Source organism: Phalaenopsis equestris, unplaced genomic scaffold (genome assembly GCF_001263595.1).
Source record: "Phalaenopsis equestris unplaced genomic scaffold, ASM126359v1 Scaffold000054, whole genome shotgun sequence".
Lineage (NCBI taxonomy): Eukaryota > Viridiplantae > Streptophyta > Magnoliopsida > Asparagales > Orchidaceae > Phalaenopsis > Phalaenopsis equestris.
This window is the reverse complement of record NW_018164496.1, coordinates 3,595,206-3,607,337: the sequence shown is the minus strand read 5'-3', so window position 1 is coordinate 3,607,337 and position 12,132 is coordinate 3,595,206. Positions and strand designations below refer to the sequence as shown.

The following is a 12,132-nucleotide window of genomic DNA, read 5'->3' as shown; positions in this document are numbered from 1 at the left end:
CATAATCAAACAAAAAAACCCATGTAACAATCATAAAAAACTTCTATGTAACTCAGAGAAATTTACTAAAAAGTTCCCCCAACTATGGGGGATCATTCTAATCTCAATATATATATATAAGATCCAATTTAGTTCATAAACTTTTAAAAAAGGAGTCAAAACAATTTATCATTAAAAGTAACTAAAATTGAAATTAAAATTAAAAAATGAAGTTAAAAGTGACGATATTTTGAGAATTTACATATGCTAGAAATGTTTAAAAAATCTGATAAATGCCATCTCTTTTTTTAAGTTCTGGATATTTTGTAAGAAAATATATGAACAATAATTGTTAAAATTTATAAATTTAATATGTATTAATTTGACACAAAGCATCTAAACATTAAGAGATATTGGGAATAATGCAAATAAATTATATGTCAAACAAAACAAGTAAAAAATTAGATTTTGTAAAAGTTCAAAAAAATGAATTTCTATAATGCCCTCATTTTTAATGCCATCTATTAATTTTAATTTTAATTTTACTTTGAAAAATAAGAATATTTTGGCTTCTATTTTAAGAGTTCAAGGACCATGTTGGACCTTCAATATAGGTTAGGAGATAGATCAATGATTAACAATTATAAGCTTTAGCACACAACTAAAATAATGTATACCTCCAAAAAAGAATAAATAAATAAAAATTAAGGGAAAAACCGACAAATAAAAACAATGAAGATAATTTTATGTAGACATAAACTGCCCTCTGTTAGTATAGTCTAACCAAAAAAACTAAGAAAAAAGCACGATAACACAACTAAACTACAATCTTCATCAAATATTGATTTAAAGCCTACTCAGCTTCTGTGTAAGAGCTCAAGTCAAGCAAAGAATAAAATGATTTTAAACAAGCAAAAAGTTTTCAGCATAATTGTCCAATACTTGCCCAAATGATTCTCACGAAAATTTCCTATTAACAAATTAGAATGGATTGGCCAAAGAAGAAGTCAGAATATGATTAACATCAAACAAAGTATAACCATGTTGAAAACTACAAGAAAAAAAAATTTAAAGTATGCTCAAAATTATTAATCATTGCTAGTCGACAACATGACATTTATTTTGCACATATAAAAGTCGGACAAATATTTGGCTAGATCAAATAAATCAAGCCATTATGAGAGTAGCTATTAAGTTCATTAAGTCAGTGATTATAAACCAACTTGATCCTCTAACAGTTGGAACTCAATAAGTCTAAAATCACCTAAAACCTAGAGCCACCCATGGCTGAAGTCACAAGTTGCCCGAAAATAAAGAACGCAATGCTCAACATTAAACTACAAAACTCGCCCAAGGGATTCATGAAGACACATATTCACCAAACATTTTGCCCCAAAAACAAGGTAACTTGCCTTAACTATTCACCAACCAACTAGAGGTTCTCTCCAAAAGAACCTACCAAGGATTACTCGCCAAAAGTTCTCATAGTAATTAACTACAGAGCAAACTCGCCCATAATACGGTTAGTTATATAAAGTAGAAATTATTTACTTTCCGTGTAACCACAATATAGGTAATCTTAAGTCGACCTTTAGCTTCACCTATAAATAGGTGTTCATTGCTCATGTGCAAACACAATAAATCTTAAACTCAGATCAAGAACCGAAACTCTACTGCATGAAAATCTTACACAAATCTCTATAGATTTCTCTTCAAAATCTCTCTTTCACTAAATTATCTCTATATAACTCAACTAGACGCCCCTTCTCTATTAAAAGTTCGACTAAATCTTCTGTAGATTATTTCACTAATAGAATCAATGAGACTTAGCTTCTCTTTCATCACGGCAGCTCTTAAGGCTTGAAACATATTTCTAGTGGGGTCTTAGCATCTTTCCATGTAAAACATTGGATCCAATGTCCACTTTTAAGTGCAATGAGCATGAAAAATGCTTCAGGATAAAGAACCAAATCATGGAATTTCCTCTCAAGATGGAAAAGGCTCTTGCACATGATCAACCAGCTAGCCTACAAATGATTTTTCAATTCAGATTATAGAGGCCCAGCCATTCGTAATGTTCAAAATGTTGTGTTGGATTCTCATAAAGAAATGTCAAGCCCATCCAATCTTGTCACTCCAGGTCAACCATTATCCTCCTCAAAATCAGCGTCCAAATAAAATGTCAATGTCTCTTTACCATCTTCAAGGAGGTGCCACGTGTCGCCTTCAACTTAATTTCATCTTGAAGGAGTTGAACACCTTCATGAATGTAGACCAGACACAAATCAATAATCCATACAATAATGCCATCATCATTACTATGCTAATCACCAATTATCAAATTGGCAACATATTGATGAAGAATACAAGTAATTCCATGAACATAATTTTTTAATGAATATTTAAACAAATGAATTTAAGTACTTCAAAATTATTTTCCAATGTTGGGCCCCTTGATAATATTTTTTAATGAGCAAAAGGAGACAGATTTCCAAATCATAGAGTCAATAACCTTCAGTAAAGCAACAAATAATGCATTGCAATGGTCAGCTTCAACCTAATATGTAATTTATGTCTTACGTTTTCTCAACATCTTCAAGGCTAGTCCCAATCTATCTCAAATAATCAAATTTCTCACACGCGGTCAAATGTTCACCATTTTGTAAGACTTAATTGCAATTTAGGACATGCTATATAAAGGCGAGTAGACCCCCACAAATACAACTCAATAATTTGAGCCATTGTTTCAAAATGGGAAGTACTCCTTAAACATTTTGTAAATTATAATCTCAATCTCCGTAACCTCTAACTTTAACTTCTATTCCAAGTGGATGCAAAATTGAAAATTCAACTTATGGCGTTAAACTTGAAGCAAAGAAAGAGCATACATAGGTTGATCATCTTGAGATATATTTCTCCAACTATAAGTTTGCACAAAGAATTCCATTTGTTCAATCAAGAATGTCATCACAAACATTATTGTGGTGGGATGTAGATTCCAAAAACTGCAATTCATCAAGATTAACATGTTCAAGACTCAAGGGTGTCACGACCAGGCCTGAGAATTGGAATTAGATAAGGCGGGTACAAATGGTCGGCCAGTGAAAACTAAGTTTTCTATATTTATTTACCATTTAACAAATGAAAGATTCACTACTCAAATTAAATTAAAGCAGTATATTTATTTTTACTTCGTTACTGGATGTCCGCATCTTCTATAAATATTTTATTTTCTATCTTTCGTCTTTTAATCAATTAATTAACATGAAAAAAGTTGATTTAAAAATAGCAGTGAGCTAAACAAACTAGTAAATATTCATACTTCTGAACTACAGTAATATAAGGGAAAAGAAAAAAAAATGCATGCCCATAAATTTTTTTAACAAATCAAAATAAAAATTAGATATTTAGATAATATGATATTATTAAATGAATGTTATTATATCAATAACATATTTATATTATTCTATATATGTACAACCGTTACAGGTGTACCGTCTAAAAATTTGTATCACTTACGGTGTTTAATATCAATATCATTTTTAATTTACGTATGCAGGTACCTTAACATTCTCCCATAAAGGGATGACTTCATCATAGTCAAACACGTACATACAAACATATAATAAAAATATCACTTCCTGATAATGATATTTCATTCTCATTTGCATAACAATCAATTTTCATTCACAATATTCAATATCTACAATAATATAAACAAAATTGAACACAAAGATCATTCTTACAATATTAACAAAATTTAATAAAATTCTAAATTATGGATACACAATATTATAACAGTAAAAGTAAATACATTTGATTGAGAAAAAATAAAATATTACTATAGCAAAAACATATGAGGACTCACCTTGACGATTAATTTGTTATTTGATTAGTTTTGCCGTCGACTCTTCTAGAATTAAAAGTCTAAAATAAGTATGGTATAAAATTTATTTATTATTCTAAATAAATTATTAACTTTTAAGTATTAATATTTTATATATATAATATAATATAAGTAAAATATTCTTATTAAATTTTTTAATTAAAATTATTAAAACTCACCTTATAACCTTACTTTTGGTCAAGCCTTATCGATCGAGCCCTAAATCACGCGAGCAGTTGTCTTTCCCCCTTTATATGAGGGATTCATGCCTTCCTCGCTTGTTCGACAACACAGGAGATCCACTACAGATGCCACAACATCTTCTTCTTTGATTCCCTTGATCGCAGCTCGACATCGATGCTGGCACCTCCTCTGCTACTCTCGAGCCCTCTCACGTCACCACTTTCTTCCTCTGCATGTGATAGCGGCGCGACCTCCTCCGCACGAGAAACATGGATGTATGAGGTGAGTCGCACCCTTCCATTTCCCCTCTCCGTTCTCTTTCTTTCTGCTCCTTTCTTCTTCTTCTTTTGGACTTGCCTTGTCTTCCTCATACGCATCGTTTTATAGAACGTAAGGGACCATTAAATTCCCAGACCATTTGACTCCTCTCCCTCCTTTGACTGCCCGACTCCTCACTTCCACTCATTCGATTTCCTCATTTCCTCTCCCCCGATTAACTGAAACGGTACGTCACAAAGGGCTTCAAAAATAATTTTAACCCATTGTCCAAAAGGGCAGTAGATCATGGGCAATAGCTTAGATAGAAACATGTGCAATTTGTGTAGCATGTAGGTCATGCTTTAAGGAATACAAATTTAAAAGAAAATAATTTTCATATATAGAGTTGCTCGAATGACACAAAACAGGTTTAAAGTTGCTATCAAGGGGGAAAATTTTTTAGGCGAGTTCAAAGGTTATTACATAGAGGAAAGAACATGTCTAACATTGATAGCTAAAGCCAAAATCTCCCTAAGAAATGATGATACAAATAAAAAGACGCCAAAGAAAAAGAAGAAGCAAAGGAGACCCTAATCTTCCTTACTTCAATCTTAAAATTCATTCAAGAATCCAAAGCCATATGTGTCAAAAAAAACTCCCATTGCAACCAATGATGATGTGATGGAACTATTAGTCATGAAAAACAGTAAGGGCGTATCTTTGATTGCAAAGCAAGATGGCCGGAGGACGATAACTTTCAATCTGAACATCTAGTTATAACAATCTATTGTTAATGTTATTCAAAACCCAAGTAGTAGCAAAATCTTGTATTTTTTGCCCTAGTTGATAAATTAGGATTCGACATCACTCCCCACAAAATTCATTACTCATTTGAGTTTGAATATGAAAGATTTTAAATTCATATTTGATAGGGAGTGAAACATAATGTTTGTTATTGTTGGGCACTAAATAGATGAAGTTAATTGTGATGTAATTCACCTAGAAATGTGTGATAGTTATAATTACAAGTGGGTAACCTTCTGACATTACTAAAATTTTTTGAAGAATTTTTTTAAGTCTTTCCTATGTGCTGCCAAAAAATTATCACTGCTTCAGAATGTGATTCGCCAAAGTTCTTTGTCTTAAATGACTCACTCTGGCTCGAGTGCCTTCATTTAAAAAGTTGGCTATAACATCCTCTCTAATGCATCAAAGATATAATGAAGTGATAGATCTTTGAACAAATGTCATATATGAGCAAATACTCGCCAATTTAATTTCGAATTTTTTTGGATCTTTCACACAAGTAGGTATAACTCCCGTGATTAGAAATAGGATATGAGGGTTGGCACAACTCAGCTTCTTCTTCACTTTTACATCCATTACTTTTGTTTCTTTGATTGTTAGGAAGACTAACTTTTAAGAGAGCGCTCTGTTAAGATTGTTCCATTTAGACGAGATCAATGAGCTATTTCTAGTCTTTTTAGATACATTCAATTTTGAAGTTCAACATTTTCTATTTGCATCTTGACTTTCGTGAAGGATTGTCTTGAATTTCAGGAGGCATTTTTTCGTCATATCTTCTATGGCCTTGTACCTAGTTAATCATTAACTGTGAGTAAAAGCGCATTAGTAAATGCTTCACTCTTTATTTGAACGAACCTTAGTTTCCCAATCAGGGCCTCATACTCAATATGAATCAGGGCATCATACTAAGCTTGATTGTTGTTAGTAATCTCAAAATCAATTTGGATATAATGATAGAGGGAATATCCGACCAAACTTCTGAGTACAACTCAAAGGCCAATCCTTCTATAAAAGACACCCCATAGACATAGAGCACCCATAAAGACTCTTTATGTGTAGTTGTGGCTTGTTGATCATTAGGCTCGGAGACATGCTACTACTTGTGCTTTGATTATCATTCGTGGCGCATAGGATAGATCAATTCTGTTAAGCTCAAACGCCAGTTTAATAGGCAACATCAATGTTCAAGTTTGGTGAGTATCGACTTCAAGAAATGGTCCATCGATACTTGTATAGCATGTGTTTGGAAGTATGAGCAAAGTCCTTATGGTGAAACAATTAGAGCAAGAGTATGTTTTACCATAATATGGTACCCAAGTTTGGCACCTCTTAATACCTAGCTAATATAATACACTAGATATTGTCTTATATTCTTGTCTCAACCAATAACAAACGGATTCCTTCTGCCTCAACTCTGAGGTAAAGCAGCCATTTTTCGTCGAAATTTGGACTTTGAGATATAGGTAGAGACAACAAGAAATATTTTAGCTTGATGAAGGCTTCTTAACATTCTTCTGTCAAGGCAAAGTATTTCACACTTTTTAAGACCATTAAGAAAGCTGCATTTTTTTTATTGGATTTGAAATGAAGCGACTTAAAACCCGCAATTCAAACAGTTAATTTTTATAATTCTTTAATGTTGTGAGATGATGATATCTCCATAAATACTTCTATTTTCTTCAGAGTTACTTCGATACTTTCTAGAGTGAGAAAATAGCCTAAAAATTTTTTTTATCCTTCCCAAAATATACATTTAAGTGGGTTAACTTCACAATGTATTTTCTCAACATTTCCAAAGCTTCCTTAAGGTCTTTTATATGTTGTTCTGGTTAATTAACTTTTAACTAAGATATCATCAAAATACACCATAATATTTTTTTTTCTTTTTGCTCATTAAAAATTACATCCATAATATTTTAGTAAGTAGCATCAGCATTCTTAAGCCAAAAGGGCAATACATTATAGTAATAGGTTTTCTCATTCATGATAAATGCATTCTTCTTGGCATCAATTAGGAGCATCTTGATTTGATGGAAGCCAAAGAAAACATTCAAAAAACTCATGACCGAGTAGCCAACTATATAGTCTACAAACATGTCAATTCGCAATAATGGATAACAATCATTGAGACTTGTCGAAATCAAGTTTGTGAACTCGACACACATCCATCATTTCCCATTAGATGTCGGTACCACAACCACATTTGTGACCCCGTTCAGATATTGAACCTCCTTGATGTACCCCAAATCTAAAACTTATGTACTTCCAATCAAATAGATCTGCGAGTATGATGGCAACATTGATTGAGCTCTATGATTGATGCTCAACCTATGAAAAACGACATCGATTTCGACTCCTATCATTTATTTAATTGACCAAGATAACACAATTTTGTATTTTTAGAGGATGACAACCAATCTATCCCTAGATTATGCATTAAAATAGTGCTCAGGTGAAATGTTCTACCTGTACTCTAAGTTTCGAAGACTTTTTCAATGACTTTAGCTGTTTCTATGCCACTTCAGCATTGTCTCGAGCTATAAGATCTCTTCTATCATGTTGCCTACTACCAACTGATAGTAGTTACGAGAATACTTCAAGTCCCTTCGGACAGTAATCACCTCCCCAATGCCTAGGAGTCTGACAACAATGATATGTGTAGAGACGGTTGTCTTGAAAGTTTTAAAAAGGAAACGATCAAAAATTGCATTATAAGTCATGGCAGAGTCAACTATCGCAAAGTCGACCATTACAATAAATTGTTTGTCATTTTCTCCCCAAGTGATTGGTAATATTGACTCTCTTAGTTTCTTTTTCTCTCCTGAGAATCAATACAGGGAGCCCAAAGTTGGGGTCAAATGAGATGAACGAAAATTCATATTATCAATATAATTTTTCAAGAGAATGTTGATAGAGCACCCTGTATTACGAGGATGTTGTCGATCTAATAATTTACGATCACCTTTGTGATCTTAACTATATCATTATAGGGGTTTTCCTCGACAAGTACATCTTTTTTTATGATCATTATAAGTGAATGGCTCACAAACTGGCGAAACGATGAAGTCTCCAAATACCTTCTGAAGATCAGAGCTTGTTGAGGATTGATTAAAATAAAAGCTTCCAGACTATCCCTGCTGAGATGGCTAGAATCATGGCTGCTATGTGAATCACTTCAGTTCAGAGTATCTCATTGCAAGTTTCCTCAACTGGCTCCTCCCTTACCTCTATTTTATCCCCCTTAGTGCCAATAAATATTTTCCAACTTTGATTAGTTCTTCAATCAAATTCTTAAGATATTTACATTCTTTAGTATCATGATTGTGGTTATGATAATTCACACAATACCTATGTAGGACTACATATGACCCCCAACCTTCATGTACATTGGCTTACAAAAATACTCCTTGTTCTCAGTGGCCACTACAATCTATGCCATTGAGACTCAATGAAAAATGCATAGGTAATTTCTAGGTATGCGGTGATGACCTTCCTACTCGGCGATCAACTTACCTCTCGTCAAATTGAATTTGTCCTTTATTAGATCTCTAACTTCTTGAAAATATGTTCTTTTTCTTAAGGAACACGGCCAATACTTCTCCAAGTTTGTTTTTATCACAGGTCGTGCAGGGAAACTTGCGTTCTGTTAATCTAGGCAAAGTTACTCTACAGTGGGTATGATTTCTAGGGCTCAATATTGGAGGTAGTAGGAAGAGAATTGTATTCTTTAGCATAAAAATAGTTGTTGGCTAGTTCCAATAACTTGGCAAGGGTTCGTGATCATCGTAGGCTAAGGGCATATTGGAAGGGACATTCCCTCAACTTTTGGCCAATAAAGTGTGTGCTATTGCAGATTCGAGGTCTCTAACCTCCAACAATTCCCATTGGAAGTGAGTAGCAAAAGTTTGAAAATATCTCCTGATGAATTCGCAATTAATTTGCAAACTCTTTTGTAGCCTATGTGCATTAGCAAATAGTGCAACAAACATATAGTTGAAATCGCATAGAAAGTGATCACATCTAGCAATAAGCAATTAAACCATCTAAGCACAAAATCCTTCAAAGTCATGAAAAATAAAGCATAATTTATCCTTTGCAAATCAACCATAGACTCAAACAATGTGATATGATTAGAGGATCAGATCTACCTCTATAAGATTCCAAAGACAAAATTTTGAATCTTTTCGGTGCCTCTATTCGACAATCTTTCTAGAAAAAACATTCACAAATTGATATAATTGGGGAGTCCCAATTCTTATCTCCCTTGCATTTGTGAGGGCTAAACCGACACAATCAGAATGATAAATCTCATCCTCGCTTACCAAAGCAAGCGACGAGGTTTCTCTAGCGCTAAAGAGAATGCCTTTCTCTATCGTACTACTGCATTTGGAAGAGAAGGGAGCACATGATCCCCCAGCACTAGCATCTCTTTTATTACTTTCAACATTTGCCCTTTTAGCTCATTAATCCATTATATCATAACTCTCTAGTGCATTTCATGTTATTAGTGGTATGTTTGTTAATTGGTTGTGCTCCTTATGCAACTCATTTTCTTGTTTATGACATAATCTATACGCTCACATATCTTTTAAAATGGTGGAACTTGATTTTTCATTGGACTCACACATTAAAAAAATAATAGAATTAAACGAAAGAATGAAAAAAGAGTGAAAAAATTTTATTTCATATGAAACAAAAAAGTTAAGTCTTGTACAATGATTTTCATAGAATCAATCTCAATTCTATGATAATATTCCTCTATTTATAGAGGGGTTCTTCGCACATTAAAATTAATTATTCATCACATACTAATCCTGAAAGATCTTTAATTTATCATTTTATTGTCTTCTTCTAACTTTGATATTACAATTAATACTATCTCTAGCAGCACCGTATTTTGACATGTTCCTTGAAATGCTTATTAGGTCCTATCCTTGTCGACCTATTTGGTCTTTCAGGTAATTTGGCACTGATTAATTCGGTTTTAGAGCGAGTTGTTCTTCTTGTTATGAATCAATCTAGCTAACAATAGAGAGAACTCCGTCCCTTTGGCGAATGAGTGAGCATTCTCAATCGGATTTCACACTTGAGGGCGAGCTATTAAGCATAACTTGTTAGGGTAGTGGAAGGGTCCCACTGGACTATCTCGTTAACTTTGCAAATTATTCGGCCTTTCATCTTAAAATCATACTCAACAACTAGTGTCGATTGCCCAAAATTATCAATTTGTCAGCTCGGTAAGGTAGCTTTGTTAGAAAACTCGGCATTTCTTCTTGAAAATTTATCCATTTTTGAAACCCTTACACAGTCAGGTGGTTTTTGGTTATATAATATTCATTTAAGAAACTAAAATCTCCCTTATTGGATCGGGATTTATGAATTTCATAACCATCTAGTTGAAGCTTTTAGAAAATTCTCTTCTGCATGCTTAGAGGATAGTTGTCATGTGGCTATGTCAGATTTAATGTCATGTTCATCTATAGCAATTCAAGTTCAAAGTAATAGCCTTCTAGGTTGATTTAACCTTCAACACTCAAAATCCTAGGGCTTCGTCACTTTAAGTAAATACTGAAAACATAGCTCATCATAGATAGACACCAACAACCTACCAAAAATTTTTTAATACATCAAATGATCAATCACACCAATAAGCCTTGTTAGAAAGCTACAAACATAAATTAAAATAAGAATAGCACACAAATTTCAATCAGCAGTTAAACAACGGGACTCGTTAACTTTATCCACTAGCATGAGGGTAGTATAATCATGAAATTGAGGTAATTGCATAATTCCCATGATGCATCAAGATATCCATCCACTTATGAATGTTTAACTACAAAAAATTAAGTAAAATCAGATTTGCAATAGCCAAAAAATATTCCATCAATCTCTCTCTTCTCCGTTGGACAAAGAACATCAATCTCTCTCTTCTCCATTTGCAATAGCCAAAAAATATTCCATCAATCTCTCCCTTCTCCGTTGGACAAAGAACATAAGCATCCCGACAAAGTAACTATTCAAAGGTGCTACCCAAAAATGAAGCCAGTTCACAAAAAGGAACTCGAAAAGAAGCAAGGTGCTACTAACAATCCAAGGAAAAATTGCTACTAGCCCCTAAATTCTGAGCCTTAAAAATAGGTAAAAATATTACATGCAAACGAGTTAGATGCGGATCGATGGTATTGATACGATATTGGGTGGTATTGGGATGGAGATGCAATACCAATATCACTACGTAAAGTAATATTACTATATCGCCATCCCTGTTGTGATTGAAGAGACAACGGCGTAACATGAAGATGATTGCAACGCAAAGGCAATAATTACGCATGAAAAAGGAGAAAAAGACATCCAACTAACAGATAAGCTGAACATCAGAGGTCTCCTTCGTTTCCGCCAAAAGAACCGTTGAGCAAGAGGTCGTCCCACGAAGGGCGGGGAATTGGATCAGAAATACATAACGCAATGAAATCTCTAATCGTGATGATGCGTTGGCATAGTACATGATTGGAAAAACCGAAGACGTACCTCCGGCTCTAGGGTTTTGCGGTGACCAGCGCCAAGTGGGTGAAAAGTTGCCGTGAGCTTGCTCCGAGTTCCGCAGAGCAGATCGAGATGGCAGCGCTCGTGGTCACAGATAGCGAGAGAGATAGAGAGAGAGAGGAGCAAGTTTTCAAGAGATTACCAGATACCTCCATATTAAAAAAAAAAGGACCGCTGACTGGAGCCATCCATCCAATGGAAATATGCCACGTGTTGGTTCTGTTTAAAAAATCAAAGGACTCGTTCAACCCAAGCAATTTTTCAATCCAATTAAAATATGCATGACATAGTGAAGGAAATATTATGTCACATATCTAGACGGTCAACTATCGAGCGTCACGTCGTTATATACCTCATCGACGGGCGACATGAAACCTAATAATTGGAGATACGATAATGCTAAAATTTTGAATAAATAGAAATTGGAGAACATGTGAAAACTCTACACTTCATTTATAGTAGTTGGCATCATATAG

At 33.9% G+C, this 12,132-nt stretch overlaps 1 protein-coding gene across 3 annotated transcripts in view; it reads right to left on the bottom strand.

Annotated features, from left to right (window-relative positions):
* Positions 1-11,793, bottom strand: part of LOC110019340 (plant cysteine oxidase 4-like) — a 33,001-nt gene extending 21,208 nt beyond the window's left edge. For all 3 annotated transcript variants that reach the window (XM_020716971.1, XM_020716972.1, XM_020716973.1), the window contains exon 1: positions 11,642-11,793. The gene's annotated coding sequence lies outside the window, so the exon portion shown is untranslated. The remainder of the gene's footprint in view (positions 1-11,641) is intronic.
* Between the last annotated feature and the right edge of the window lie 339 nt (positions 11,794-12,132).